This window comes from Xyrauchen texanus, chromosome 30, assembly GCF_025860055.1.
Source record: "Xyrauchen texanus isolate HMW12.3.18 chromosome 30, RBS_HiC_50CHRs, whole genome shotgun sequence".
NCBI lineage: Eukaryota > Metazoa > Chordata > Actinopteri > Cypriniformes > Catostomidae > Xyrauchen > Xyrauchen texanus.
The window spans coordinates 29,847,606-29,861,723 of NC_068305.1; the positions used below are offsets into that span (position 1 = coordinate 29,847,606).

General features: G+C 41.3%; 1 protein-coding gene across 1 annotated transcript in view; it reads right to left on the reverse strand.

Annotated features, from left to right (window-relative positions):
* LOC127623898 (prostaglandin G/H synthase 2-like) overlaps positions 1-14,118 on the reverse strand; it is a 39,514-nt gene that overhangs the window by 16,401 nt on the left and 8,995 nt on the right. The gene's annotated exons all lie outside the window — the stretch shown is intronic.

The following is a 14,118-nucleotide window of genomic DNA, read 5'->3' on the forward strand; positions in this document are numbered from 1 at the left end:
TGATTAGTTAATTAGGGCTTGATGTGCTTTCCTGAGATGGAGACGGTTTGTTGGAGATATGCATCAGATGACCAGCAGCCCAGTAAATATTTGGTGCTCAGGCAGGCTTTTGTGGGCTGCTGTGGTTGCGGCACCGATGTGAAAGAAATTGCTTGAGTATGGTTTTTCTGAGATGTGTTTTTCTGAACAGTGTTTTTTGAATCCAAAATATGGATACTGCTTGAATTGTGTCATCGATGAAGAGGGAATCTAGAGGGTTTTTGGTTTGGGCTGGATGGGAGTTTATAGAGAAAATTTAAATTGGATGGCCTCTTTGGGTTTGGCCTGTTTTCTTTGTTTGATGAAGTATCTGATTGTGTCGTTGTCTAGGATATGGAGGTCTGAAATAGTGGGATGGAATTTTGGGTCGAATTTTGTCGTGGTGATGAGTTCAGAGCAGCGGACAAAGAAAGCAAGGATGAACATGTAGCCTCTACACAGATTGTTTAGGCAATTAGTTAGTTCATCTATAGTAAGTGGTTGTCTGGTATTGATTCTGGTGGGTTGGGATTTGTGAATGCACTTTGGGAGGAGTGAGATCTGGGATGGCTTATTGTGGAGGAATTTTTTCCAAAAATTAATTTGTGGAAGAAATGGATGCCGCTTGTACGCTAATAGTACAGGGGTGGAGGTTTTTGGTTTTGTTGAGGTGAGACGAAGGAGGATACAGAGTGGAGAGAGAAATCAGGAAATGGCAGATTGTAATTTAGATGGAAATCTTTGAAGCATTTTCAAGTTGTCCGATATGTTTGTAGGTTTTGGGTTCACTTCTGGGGCCAAGGCCCTGGATCTCTGAAAGAAAAACAAGAAAGAGTCAGCAATATTCTTTTGTTTGTTTGTTTGTTTACTTGCTTTTAGTTCTTTTTTTAGCCTGAAATGTGTTCTGCTTTAATTATGGTTAGCTGAGGAGGTTCGCTAGTGGTGGCTGCCTCATGTGGGAATCTGCTCTAGTGGCCCATGGATAGGAAGGGGTCGAGGGATAAATGTTGACAGGGAGAATAGGTTGCGTGGGGGCTTCTGGAACATATGTGTGGCAATATTAGGATTCGTGCTTGCACATGCATTTGGGATATGAATGGGCTGGATCCGCAGGCATGGGCCCACATAGCATACGATGGTAGGATGAACTGGATGAATCCTCAAACACAGTCTCACATGGCGATTAACAGGAAGAGCCCATGTTTTTATGTGAAAGTTTTATGCTGCAAATAAGCAACTAAGCACGGTATTCCATGTGAGGATGTATAGTAGGCTATGTTCGAATGAAACTGATTGATGTGGAGATAAAGGCTTATGGTGAACTGTTTGTATGAGTTGCAGAATATGGGTTACCGAACCATGGAGGCTGAGACGCATGGTCTAAAAAACATGCCACGTTTGTGGAACGTGAACAGTTGTGGGACTTGGACAGCACGTTTACACTGTTTGCAGTGTAGTGGGAGTTTGTTGTATGGCCTTAAAGATGCCACAGTTGCAGTGCTTGAACAGCGTATTTGCACTGTTTGCAGTGTAGTAGGAGGTTTGTTCGCACAGCCTGAAAGAAGCCGTGGCACCTTGACAGCCTGTTTGTGCTGCTTAGCATGGTAAATGTAGTGTCTGTGAACGCCTTGAACATAATTGTTTGCTAGATAGAATGTTGGGAATGTACATGCGAACGATGTCATTTAAAGTTTTGGTTTGTCATGAAATTAGAAGGCACCTGAAACTGAATACCAAGTTAAATACCGTAGACTGGTGTTTATTTAACTTAAGCGTATGGTTTGGAGCTTTGTAGATTATTTTCAAATGTAATGCAAGTAATTCCATGTACTCTGTATTATTGGCATGGGGTGACACATTTAGTTTGACGAGGACATATGTATCTATTGAGTCTGCACCTGAGAGTTGGATTTAATAGATAATATATGTGAGCTGTTTGCAGTAGTATGGTGATTGAAATAAATTCAACAGAAAAACTTACATTTTGAAGTATAACGCAAGGTGCCAAGCTCAATCATTTGGCGTCAATTTAAACGTTACTTTAAACCTGGGTGGAGCATAAAATTATAACATATTGTTGAATGCTTTTAAACTCATGCAGCAATTATGGTGAACTGTTTAGGGAAGACCTGAAACAGCCCGATTGTTGTCAGTTGCTAGGTCAAGCTTGTAAAAAAAAACAAAAAAAATTAATCTGTAGACTGATTTTACCTGTGTGAAGCTTTTGTCCTGATGGGAGGAGAGAAGGTGAAGTTTGTAGAAATGCTTGCTTCATGTTATCGGGGCTGGAATGCTAAGAGGAGGCGAGATGAGTTTGCGGAATGATTATGAATGAGTTTGGACGCTGCGCGTGATCTGCCTCTTGCGGAGCTGAATTCTGTTTGTGTCTGTTCAGACAGAGGCTGTGTATAACTGCAGTGAGATGTGGAAAGGTCAGAGCGGGTGCTGCGTTGGTTTGAAAAGAAGTTGTAATTAGAGTATCGGTCAATTGGAAGGAGTTCGCTGTTGCATGATTACACAAAGACGAATCTGCCTAATTCCAGCCTTGCTGAAGCACTTCTAGATCATCACTGATCCTCCATCTGGTCATCTATAGTTTAGATGGAGACCTGGAGAGGTCTACAAGCCACAGTGTCTCGCACCCACTGTGAAATTTGGTGGAGGTCCAGTGATGATCTTGAGGTGCTTCAGCAAGGCTGCAATCAGTCATATTCGCCTTTGTGAAGGACGCATGAATCAAGCCACGTACAGTACAAGGTTATCCTGGAAGAAAACTTGCTTCCTTCTGCTCTGAAAATGTTCCCCAACTCTGAGATTTGTTTTTTTCCAGCAAGACAATGCTTTATGCCACACAGCCAGGTCAATCGAGGTGTGGATGGAAGACCACCGGATTAAGATCCTGTCATGGGCAGCCCAATTTCCAGACCTGAACCCCATTGAAAACCTCTGGAATGTGATCAAGAGGAAGATGGTCACAAGCCATCAAACAAAGCTGAGCTGCTTGAATTTTTGGAGTGGCATAAAATCACCCAACAGCAATGTGAAAGACTGATGGAGAGCATGCCAAGATGCATGAAAGCTGTGATTGTAAATCAGGTTTATTCCACCAAATATTTATTTCTGAACTCTTAAGTTAAAACATTAATATTATGTTGTTGAAAAATTACTATGAAATTCTTTGCATTATTTGAAGCTATGCATGTGACTCAGGTACTCATTTCAGCCCAGTCAGAAGACAGATATTTAATGAAATTTTACTTGAGTTGAGAAACTATGTCAGCAAGGTATGTGAATTATAGTGTTATCACTAATTACAAAGAAAGGTTGTCAGGACCTATCAAGTCAAGTCAAGCAGATTCTTCAGAAGTAAATCTTTGTAAAGGAGTGCATCATTCTCGCATAAAACACCCACACACATTCACTAATGCATATCAGAACACACACAGTCACACAGGAAATATTTTAACAGTTAGTGTTACATTCCTGGAGGGGATTTTGTCACTTAGTTTAAAAATAGTCATTGCATGTATGTTTGGGGACCAGACAAGTTTTAGTTTATTGCTCTTGTGACCTTAAAGTCAGAAAGCAAAAATCAAGTACTTGCCAAAGATTTAAATAATGATACAGTTTATGACACATCCTTTGATCAAACAATAATTCAAAATGTTTCTGTTGCTCAAAGGCTTGGTACTTCCGGCCAATATGTCATACTTGTACAGTATAATTTGGCAGAAATCTAGTGTTATCATTTCCCTTTTCTTCTTGAATCACATGCATTTTTTTCTGTATGAGGGTCATAGTATTTATATGTAATATACTGCAATGCGTGTGTGTGTGTGTATTCACACAAAAAATATTCCTGGCAAAAGTAAGATTTAAACAAATTGATTATTGAATTAATTTGAACTTTGTTAAGAATAAAATGTGTTATAGTTGCTTTGCCATTTACCAAACTGCATTGGTTAAAACTTAGGAATTTTGCCTCATTAATTTTAATTCAATACTTGACATGTATTCTGAATTCACAATATATGAACATAATTTAAAGATGACTCAATTCAGTTGGAAATTTGTCATATAGTTGAAATGGATCCTTAAAAATTTACTTTTTTGACCCAGCAAAACATTATTCTTTTGTCATTTTTTATTTCAATTTGTTTAATGTCAATATAGTGTCTGGGGCATAAGAAACATTTCTCAATAACTGTTTAAAAGTCTTTTTTTTTTTTTATGTCACCTGCAGATGACATCAGAATCAGGACCCAGTTACTATAAAAATTTTACATAAAATTGTTGAATCCTAAAGCTGGCACCACATTAGCAGACTCCAAACAACTCGATTTTGGCAGTGTCACACGTGGACTGTTTTGCTGAGATCTTGCTCTCTCCAGTGGAGGTATGGCACACGTTTTAAGTTTTGAGCTAATTTTCTTCTTTAATACATAGTCTCCAATACGGCTTCCATGAATATGTAAAAATATGTATATAAAAGATTTGTATATGTTTTTTGAATGCACTCATTTATATATATATACAGTATATACTGTATATATATAAACTCTTTTTCAGGACACTGTATTTTAAAGATAATTGTGTAAAAATCCAAATAACTTCACAGATCTTTTTTGTAAAGGGTTTAAACAATGTTTTCCATGCTTGTTCAATGAACCATAAACAATTAATGAACATGCACCTGTGGAACAGTCATTATGAAACTAACAGCTTACAGACGGTAGGCAATTAAGGTCACAGTTATAAAAACTTAGGACACTGAAGAGAACTTTCTACTGACTCTAAAAAAAAAACACCTGCACAGGATTGGTACATCCAAATTTCACACCAGCGGGACAGGCACAGGATATCAACAACAACTACATGAATTACACCAGGAACACACAATCCCTCCATTGGTGCTCAGACTGTCCACAATGGGCTGAGAGAGGCTGGACTGAGGGCTTGTAGGTCTGTAAGGCAGGTCCTTACCAGACATCACTGACAACAATGTCGCCTATGGGCACAAACCCATCTTCGCTGGACCAGACAGCACTGGCAAAAAGAGCTCTTCACTGACGAGTCGTGGTTTTGTCTCACCAGGGGTGATGGTCAGACTCGCGTTTCTTTCAAAAAAAGAAAGAGTACTTTTACAGTAAAAGACATTTTACTAAAGAAACTTTGCCTTGCGCTATATGTGTGGGCTTATTCTTTCAATTTATGTCTTGTGTATTTGTTGACAGTGTATTCTTTGAGGAAAAATACATACTACTGTACATTTGTGCAGTTGCCTGAAGAATTGGGAATTTTCCATTCTTCCGTAGAAGAAAGTAAATGCACTTTGAATGCGGAAGGAATGTTTGAAGTACATGTACACAGGCACAGTTGCACACTTTTAATATCAGTTTCCTTCTATATATACTACTTCACCTTATTCTCCATGTTCAAACAAAGTTATTACAAATCAGAACAACAAAAGACATGTCAGTGACAGTAGATTTTGTAATGTGAGGCAGGATGCAAGTGACACATCCTACTGAAGATGCTTTACATTTTACTCTCCTTTTATGGTCTGAGAATGTTTATAAATATAATTCTACGTCCATAAACTGTGTGGCAAGGTGAGGCTTCATCATTGATGAGTTGACTCACCGTCATCTCTGCCAGGACCCAACTGATATCAACTTGCAAGCATTACCTCATACGTGTGAGAGATGAGGCCAAGTAGTGACAGATTTACAGTTTTCTTTAAAAAAAATTTATTCACAGTTTCGATACAGAGAAAGGTAAACACCATGGTGTAAACATCCTATCTACATTTAGATTCCTCTCAGCTGCAGTGTGTGCAGATATTTAAGATGTAAAAGGGACCGTTCACCCAAAAATGAAAATTATACAAATTATACAAATGTTATTTGTATATTTTTCAAGTGATTTTCGGGTGTAAGCTAAATTGACATAATCAGCAGTCAGGCAGCAGGAGACGAAGTGGACTTTATCATCTGCCAGAGGGAAACATCCTATCATTGTGGACATACGCACTCTGCGGCAATCCTCAGTGGGATAAATACACAATCAAGCACTTTCACAAGGGAAAGTAACTACATAAATCACTTCCTAAATAATTATATTACAATTGTTTATTCTCAAGTAGTACTCCTGTTGTTATTTTGGCAAGCTTCACATGACAGGGGATCAGAGAGAGAGAGAGAGAGAGAGAGAGAGAGAGAGAGAGAGAGAGCTGCAGTGAGTAGGTATGTCTGTCACCCCTCCACCATTTTTCATTAGCAAGTGTACCATACCTCCACTGGAGAGAGCGAGATCTCAGCAAAACTGTCCACGTGTGACACCCTCTGCCAAAATCGAGTTGTTTGGAGTCTGCTAATGTAGTGCCAGCTTTAGGGTTCAACAATTTTATGTAACATAACATTTTTACTTGTCGCTTTTGAACACTCAAGGACAATTAACAATGTGGAGATTTCCACTCAAGTATTTTTTGGCTAGATAATTTGACTTCAATTTAAAGACAGTACCCACAGTACCTACACATAAGTTTTTCAAAGTAAACATGCTTTCTTCAATTTCAGCTTAAAAAGCAAAGACGACTATAAATGAGCCATTTGTAGGTTGATTTCCCTGAACAGTGAAACACTGTGGCGGGAATGATGCGATTCTGAAGGATCCACAAGCAGATAAGAACATTCATTCTCAGAGTTAATTCACAAAAGCTAACACAAAACAACTCAGATGAGTCTGCAAGAGAACAGAAGCTGGGTTGCAGGAGTCTAACTGAGAACTGCAACACCAGGGACTCCAAATTCCAATAATGAACGGAAGTAGTATAGTCAACACAGGCAGAGTTGTAAACAAGTAGCAGTCCAGCTGGGCAGACTAATCCAAAGGTGTCAGATAGGAGGCTAAGTCAGATAACTGGCAGGAAAACCTAATGCACTGGAACACAGACTGAGTATCAGACAGACAGACAGACAGACCGACCGACCGACCGACCGACCGACCGACCGACCGACCGACCAACTGACCAAGACCTAGTGAGAATGCAAGACATTCTTGCAACGAAACCACAGCCACAAGGCAGTTAAATAGGGAGTGTAATTAGGGCAAGGGGAGATGGGAAAAAGTGTGAGTAAAGAGTAAATTAATCAGTTAATTAATTGGTAGATAGCAGCCGGCAAAGGCAAGTGGAAAACAAACTAAGCAGGGAAAAAACATGAAACACGAAAAACATTGCCCAAACCCAGACTAGTCCAAAGACTTAACAGTGGCTCTGTGATGCAATCAATACACCAACTCTGTATTTGTATGACAGACAGAGCAGTTTTTGGGAAAGTTATTTGAAAACAATCATTAGTTTTGTAAATCGTTTGGTCATGCTAGTGGTGCACAAAATACATACTTCAGCTTTAATCACAATTTATCTGTAGTTTTACACCCCTGGTCATTTCAAAGAACATGTAATGTGACTCACAGTGGTTGTCATTGAGTTTCTGAGTTTAGTGAGTTTTTACTCAGAGTTTAGTACAGGATGAAATTCCCCCCTGATTTTTTGCATTTCATGTTTAAATGACTGTTGATTAGCACTCTTCCTCTGAATCTATTTCTCTCTGCCAAGTTCTTATACTGGAAAGTGACCAGGAACTGAGTCCAACTTCCTCTCATTCTCATCACTTGTGAGATGGCACGTATCTCCTCTCGAGGCTCACGGCCACACAGGCTTTCTCGTCATGTCCTGTGACCAGGGAGGAAAACAGCCTATGCAGTCAATCACTGAAGACATTCTGTACTGAGGCAGTGGAAACAAGCGCACTGCAATATTTCCCTCCTTGGCCCACGGTGCCAATTATACGCCAATTAATAACAGAGAATGGGCGAAAGTCCCTGAGTCCTCCCACAGAAGGGAGCTAGTTGGACCTCATTCTGTTGGCTTTAGGAAATGTAAGCTCCTGTAGGATTATTGATGATCACAAATGCGAAATGCTAATCACTTGGACAATTACAGTGTCTAATCAGATGACTCTCGTCAAAAGCTATACTCATGGCCACGATCTGTGCCATATATCTCTCACTTAGATGTGAGGTCACTGGTTCAGTTTGCCTATTAGACCTGACATACAATATCTACAGCTGGAGGAGTAGCAATGTGACAATTTGGAAACCTGGGAGATGTAGAAATCTTGATGGCATCTACAGCAACTGTCTAGTCATAGGTTTTCTGTTATGATATAAATTTTAAGTAATTGGATCCGTTTGTTTGAGCACTGTTTAGTCATATTGCGGTAAGCTACTGTCTACATGGTGTCAGCATTATGCCAAGTGACTAATTTCTGCAACAACTGAGAGTAACAAGCTGTCAGTGTGGCAAACGCAGAGAGAAAGCTGGAAATTGTGCCTCTGTTCATGTCCATCATGAGGTGCATGACAAAACATAACATAAGCAATGGAGGAGGGAATAGTGGCCATTCACACAGTTTTTTACACAGTTCATCTTTGACTGTTGCCTCTTGTGCCATGAACTCTGCTTTTTTAAGATGTTGTGTCAGGTTAAAATATGTTCACCTTTAAGCTGTTTTACAATTTTTTTTACTCCCCAATTTGCCCATTTCCCAATGTGCTCTTAGTTTTCGTGGTGGAGTCTCACCCGTGCAAACACAATCAACCAAAATGTAAAACTTCACTGTCTCAATTCTATAAAAGTCAAACAGTTGCTCATTGAAACATGAAAAAACACAGAACAACAAAGGTAATGAGGTGGTAGAGGAAGACAAAATGCAGAAATATATCAAATGAGATCTACTGTGAAAGATGTGTCATCAACCATGGTATAAGAGGATCTGCAGATGGAAATTAGCCTAACACCGTGTCCTAACTACATGCGATGCGATAAAATTCCAGCGACAGCAAGTGTGTCTGTCCACACTAGACACGACGCGACTGTGAGACGCCACACGTCAATCAAAAATCACAGCCATTCAGAACAGCGTGTGGGCGGAGTCTCTCTGTGAAAGCGCACTGCTGGCCCGCACTCGCATTGGAAATGGGTAAGGACATAATCAAATCAAGAAATAACATTATTAAAAATCAAAACATTAACAAAATATACTCATTGACTAATTTTGTTATGAAGTACAGTTGTATGTTGCATAGAATTCAGTTTGAACGCTATATTATATGCTTTCAAAATTGGTAAATTATCCATTATCGCTTGTGGCACAGTGACCTATTTTTAACTAAAAATAAATAATGTGTACTCATAACCAGTGTAATTTCTTCATATGAAAATCAGTTTATTCGATCTTGTTCATAGGGAAATTCATATCCATCCCGTCGCTTTATTATGGATGGAAGGAAAATTATAATTATATAAACTCAAATGAAACAATTTTAATACTATACAAAAAACTAATGAACACCTGAGATTATTAATGACCAAAAAAGATTACAAATGAGATTGTTGAATACGAAATATCGCATTCATTATTTCCCCCATTTAGGTCCGACGTTCAAATGACAGCTCTGGAGGAGGAAGAGAGTAGTGGCCTTTCTTTTATTACAGGGGAGGAAGACGAGGATGTGGGTGCATCCAATAAATCAAAGAAGAGCAGAGCAAGGGGCCTATCACAACCTAGTGCAGGAACTTTTCCTGGACAAGGCACGTTTTTTAAATTATTTCCGTATGTCCTCCACTGATATGGAGAATGTGCTGTCCTATGTTGGGAAGGACCTGAGGAAGCAGACCACATCATACCGTGTTCCAGTTGAGCCACAACAACGCCTTGCTGTAACACTAAGGTAAGTAAAATACACTGTACTGTTGTTTTATTTTTTTACCAAATTGTCAAAGAAGCTGTCTTAAGTGGCTTATATGCCAAGAAAGTCTGTGTAAAAGCACTTTTTTTATCCATAGTTAAATGCAAATATTGTTATTGTTTTTACTGTTATTAGGTGAATGCCTCAAACACAATTATAGATATATAAATATGAAAATTATATTATTAAGGTAAATATATTGCAATTCCATTTTGGGGCACAAATGATGATGACATTATACAAGACTATTCAATTGATGACTATGCATAGAAGAAACAACTATACAGAAAAAAAAAAATCTCTAAAGTAGTTTATTTCATAGCAACTGGTTTAAAATTGCTCAACACAACATTTTTCCATCAACCTTATAAAAGACCACACAAATGTGCTTCAACATAGCCTTTACAAAAACAAAACAAACAATAAAAATAAAAAATAAACAGTAGTAGACAGTAGTTTATAGTTTGTAACCACAGACACCATGATTGTTGTGACATGCATTCTGCACAACATGCTGACACACCCAGGTGAAGCACAACACTGGCTCAGAGAGGCATCTGAAGTTGTGTCCTTGAGGGGGCTGACTGAACGCCCCAACAGAGGAAGCCTGGAAGCATCAAATGTGCCAGAGAAGTTTACAGATTACTTCAGCTCTCAGGCAGCATGTTTCTGATCAATACATTTGAAAACATCCAAATGTAGTTCTTGGAGACGCTTTAAAAATGTGTTGTATCAAACACTTTGAATTGATGCAAATCTGATTGTCGTAAACTTCCATGATTTACTCTTGTGGTATCTTTTTTTAATTTCTCTAGTTCAGAATAAAATGGTTTAATTTCAGCTGAACTGTTTTGTACTGTCTTTAATCCATGCACATTTTGGATATATTTTTGCCACTAGCTTATGATTTGAATCAGCATGGGAAAACATAATATGCTATGCAATACACAGTACATAATAAAAATATATATTGACCTACACGCCATGGTAAACTACCATATTTTAGTTCAAATCATTAATAACTATTAACATTGCATTACATATATATATATATAAAATATAGGTCAGTATAGAGAGATGTTAAAAATGTGGGCTGTTGGTTTGTTTCTCCACGAACAGGGTTGCTTACTAGAGAAGCTGCACTGAGGACAGTGTATGTGCCACAGGTGAAATTTTCCATTTACTACATACATTAGGCACTCTGATTCCATATATGGGGCACATATATATTATTCATATGACAGACTATGCATAATAGCCCCTCTGCCCCGTGTCACACCGCCGGCGCCTCTGCTACGAGCAGCGCGGGCACGGCCAGATCTGCCTCGTGCACAGCTCGGACTACTGTCATTGTCACTGCGACTCCCCACCCTGCCTGTATTTCAGTAGATTGTCTGGAATGACACCCCTGGATACAGGGACACAAATCGTCATGCCTATTCACTCTACTTTACATTGAAAATAAAGCGGAATTTGTTTTACACAGGTTGATGCGTCATTAGTAGCCTACTATAGCTAAATGCTACATTCATTCATTCATTCGCTGTAGATGAAAGTCTAAACTTAACCACGTGTATTCAATGCTTCAGCTATACTTCTCCAGACGGAATCCTTTTTCCTGATGTCTTTGTGGAATTTGTGGGATTTATCGTAGAGAATTGAATGCCTTTGAACTTCGACAATCAGTTCCTCGTCGTCCATGTTTGATGATTAAATATTCATGACACGCAGAACTTCCATCCAATGAGATCTCTGTGTGGGCGGATCTGTCAGCAGCGACGTCGCAGAAATAGGAACCGTTTCTAAATTAGAAACTTCGCGTGTCGCCGTCGCGTGTGGTTAGGACAAAAACTCTGATTAACATGGAAAAGATACCTTTTATCGCGTGTCGCAGCGTCGCATGTAGTTAGGACACGGTGTAAGGCTATAATCTGACATATTTACGTTTGTGAAAATGTTCATTAATAGGTATTGTCCCTTTTAAGAAATTAAATTAAATTAAATAAGCTTTAGGGAAGCTGGAAAGAGAGTGCTGCCAAATAAAAAATATTATACTGTAGCTAGAATAACGTCCTGGTTACTTCATTAACCTCCATTTCCTGATGGAGGGAATGAGACGTTATGTCGATGAAGTGACACTAGGGGTCCACTACAAAAACGCCACAACTAGCTGAACTGTGTTACGTGAACCGGCGGTGCGAGATGGACAGACTACTGTGTGCCCTGTAGCCAGCGCACCAGGCCAACACGTAACCTTCCCCAGCGCTGCTATGAGCGTCAAACAGCCCTTCGGGGACAAGTTGACTGACCAAAATATTGGGTCAGGTTAGCCCAGTCTTGCCCTTTTCTTCTTTTTTCTTTTTCTCCTCAAAAAGAGTGAAACATTGTCAACCGACTGGGACCACCAGTGACCACGTCGGGGAGGGGGGGTGTCACTCCCAAGGGGAACACCCGCCCGGGGGAGAACGGGCATTTTGAGTTGAAACACCAAACGCCCAGAGGGGGGCATTTTGATTGGAAATGCATCACATGGTCTTGCAGAGTGTAGCCGGAAGTTTGTCATGTGGAGAAGTCCCATGGTAGGTCCTACCCAATGGGGGAGGACACTCTACAAACATGGTGACTAGGGCAGAGGGGCCTCTACCCAAGTAAGACGCAGTTTACCAACAATTAAGTTTGAGCTGAAGATATACATTGCAAGGGGTTACCTACGAAGAACCAGCACATGGAGAGCACCTACTCCAGTACAGGGCTTAGATAGCACTTGTACTGAGCCATCAGCGAGCTTCTCCGTAAACTTGTCTGCCACAAGGCTAGGAGGATGTCATCCAGGGAACACATTTTATGAACAGTACTGGGAGTCAAGAGTGCACGTCTTTAGCTCAGTGAGGTGAAAGGCGCTATACGCAAGCGATAGACCCGGCCGACTGTCCCGGACTTACCTGTTCATTCCTGCTAAGACACGGGAGATAGTAGAACCTCACAAAGGTGTTGGGTGTTGCCCAGCCCGCTGCTCTGCAAATGTCTGTTAGAGAGGCGTCACTGGTCAGGGCCAAAGAGGCCACCACACTCCTGGTAGAATGGGCTCATAGCCCTGCAGGAGGCGGCACGTGGTGAGCGTGGTATGCCATAGCTATGGCTTCAATGATCCAGTGGGCGATACTCTGGTTGGAGACAGTGCTTCCTTTCCGCTGTCTGCCAAAGCAGACAAAGAGCTGCTCAGAGGCTCTGAAGTTCAGCGTGCAGTCCAAATAGTTGCGTAACTGCGCATTGAACACAGCAACGTAAGGGCTGGTTCTGCCTCCTTCTAGGGCAGCGCTTGCAGGTTCACCACCTGATCCCTGAATGGGGTCATGGGAACCTTGGGCACATAGCCCGTGCGGGACATCAGGATCACATGAGAGTAGCCCAAACCTCTCCTGTAGGAAGGAAAACACAGACTCAAAGGCACGTCTCTGGGGGTCTTCGAGTCAGGAAGAACACCACATAGCGAATAGACGCCACTTCAAGGCATACAGATGCCTCGTAGAGGGGGCCCTATCCTGAGCCATCATGTCTACCACGGCGGGTGGTAGGCCACTTAGGTCTTCCGCATCCCATCCAGGGGCCAGACGGGGAGGTTCCAGAGGTCTGGTCATGGGTGCCAGATGGTGCCCCGTCCCTGAGAAAGAAGGTCATTCAACAGGGGAATTTTCCAGGGAGGGGCTGACACGAGGAGCGTGAGGTCCGAGAAACAAGTTTGGGGACCTCAGGTATGAGACCGCTTCAGCACTGGCTCCAGACTCGAGTCCCGATATGGGCATGGCGCCACGGCACGCAACTGGTCCAAGATTGGCCACAACCCACCGCCTTTCTTCAGTACAATGAAGTAGTGGCTGTAAAACCCATTCTTCATGTCGGCTGGAGGGACAGGCCCTATCGCAACCTTTTCGTAGAAGGGTAGCAATTTCCACACGCAAGGTGGTGAGGTGAAGTGTACACTGCTGAATGCGTTGTGCCATGCCAGGTGTATCAGTACAAGATCCTCCCCTTAGGCATGTCCCTGTCCCCTCGCGCCTTCACGAAGGTCACAGAGGCAGCCCTTGCCCCGCTAAGGGAAGTGGGCATCCGCATACTCAACTACCTTGATGGCTGGCTTATCCTGGCCCACTCCCGAGAGTTACTATACGCCCACAGGGACCAGGTGCTCAGCCACCTCAGCCGCCTAGAGCTTCAGGTCAACTGGTAAAAGAGCACGCTCGCCCCGGTTCAGAGCATCTCTTTTCTCGGCATGGAGTTAGACTC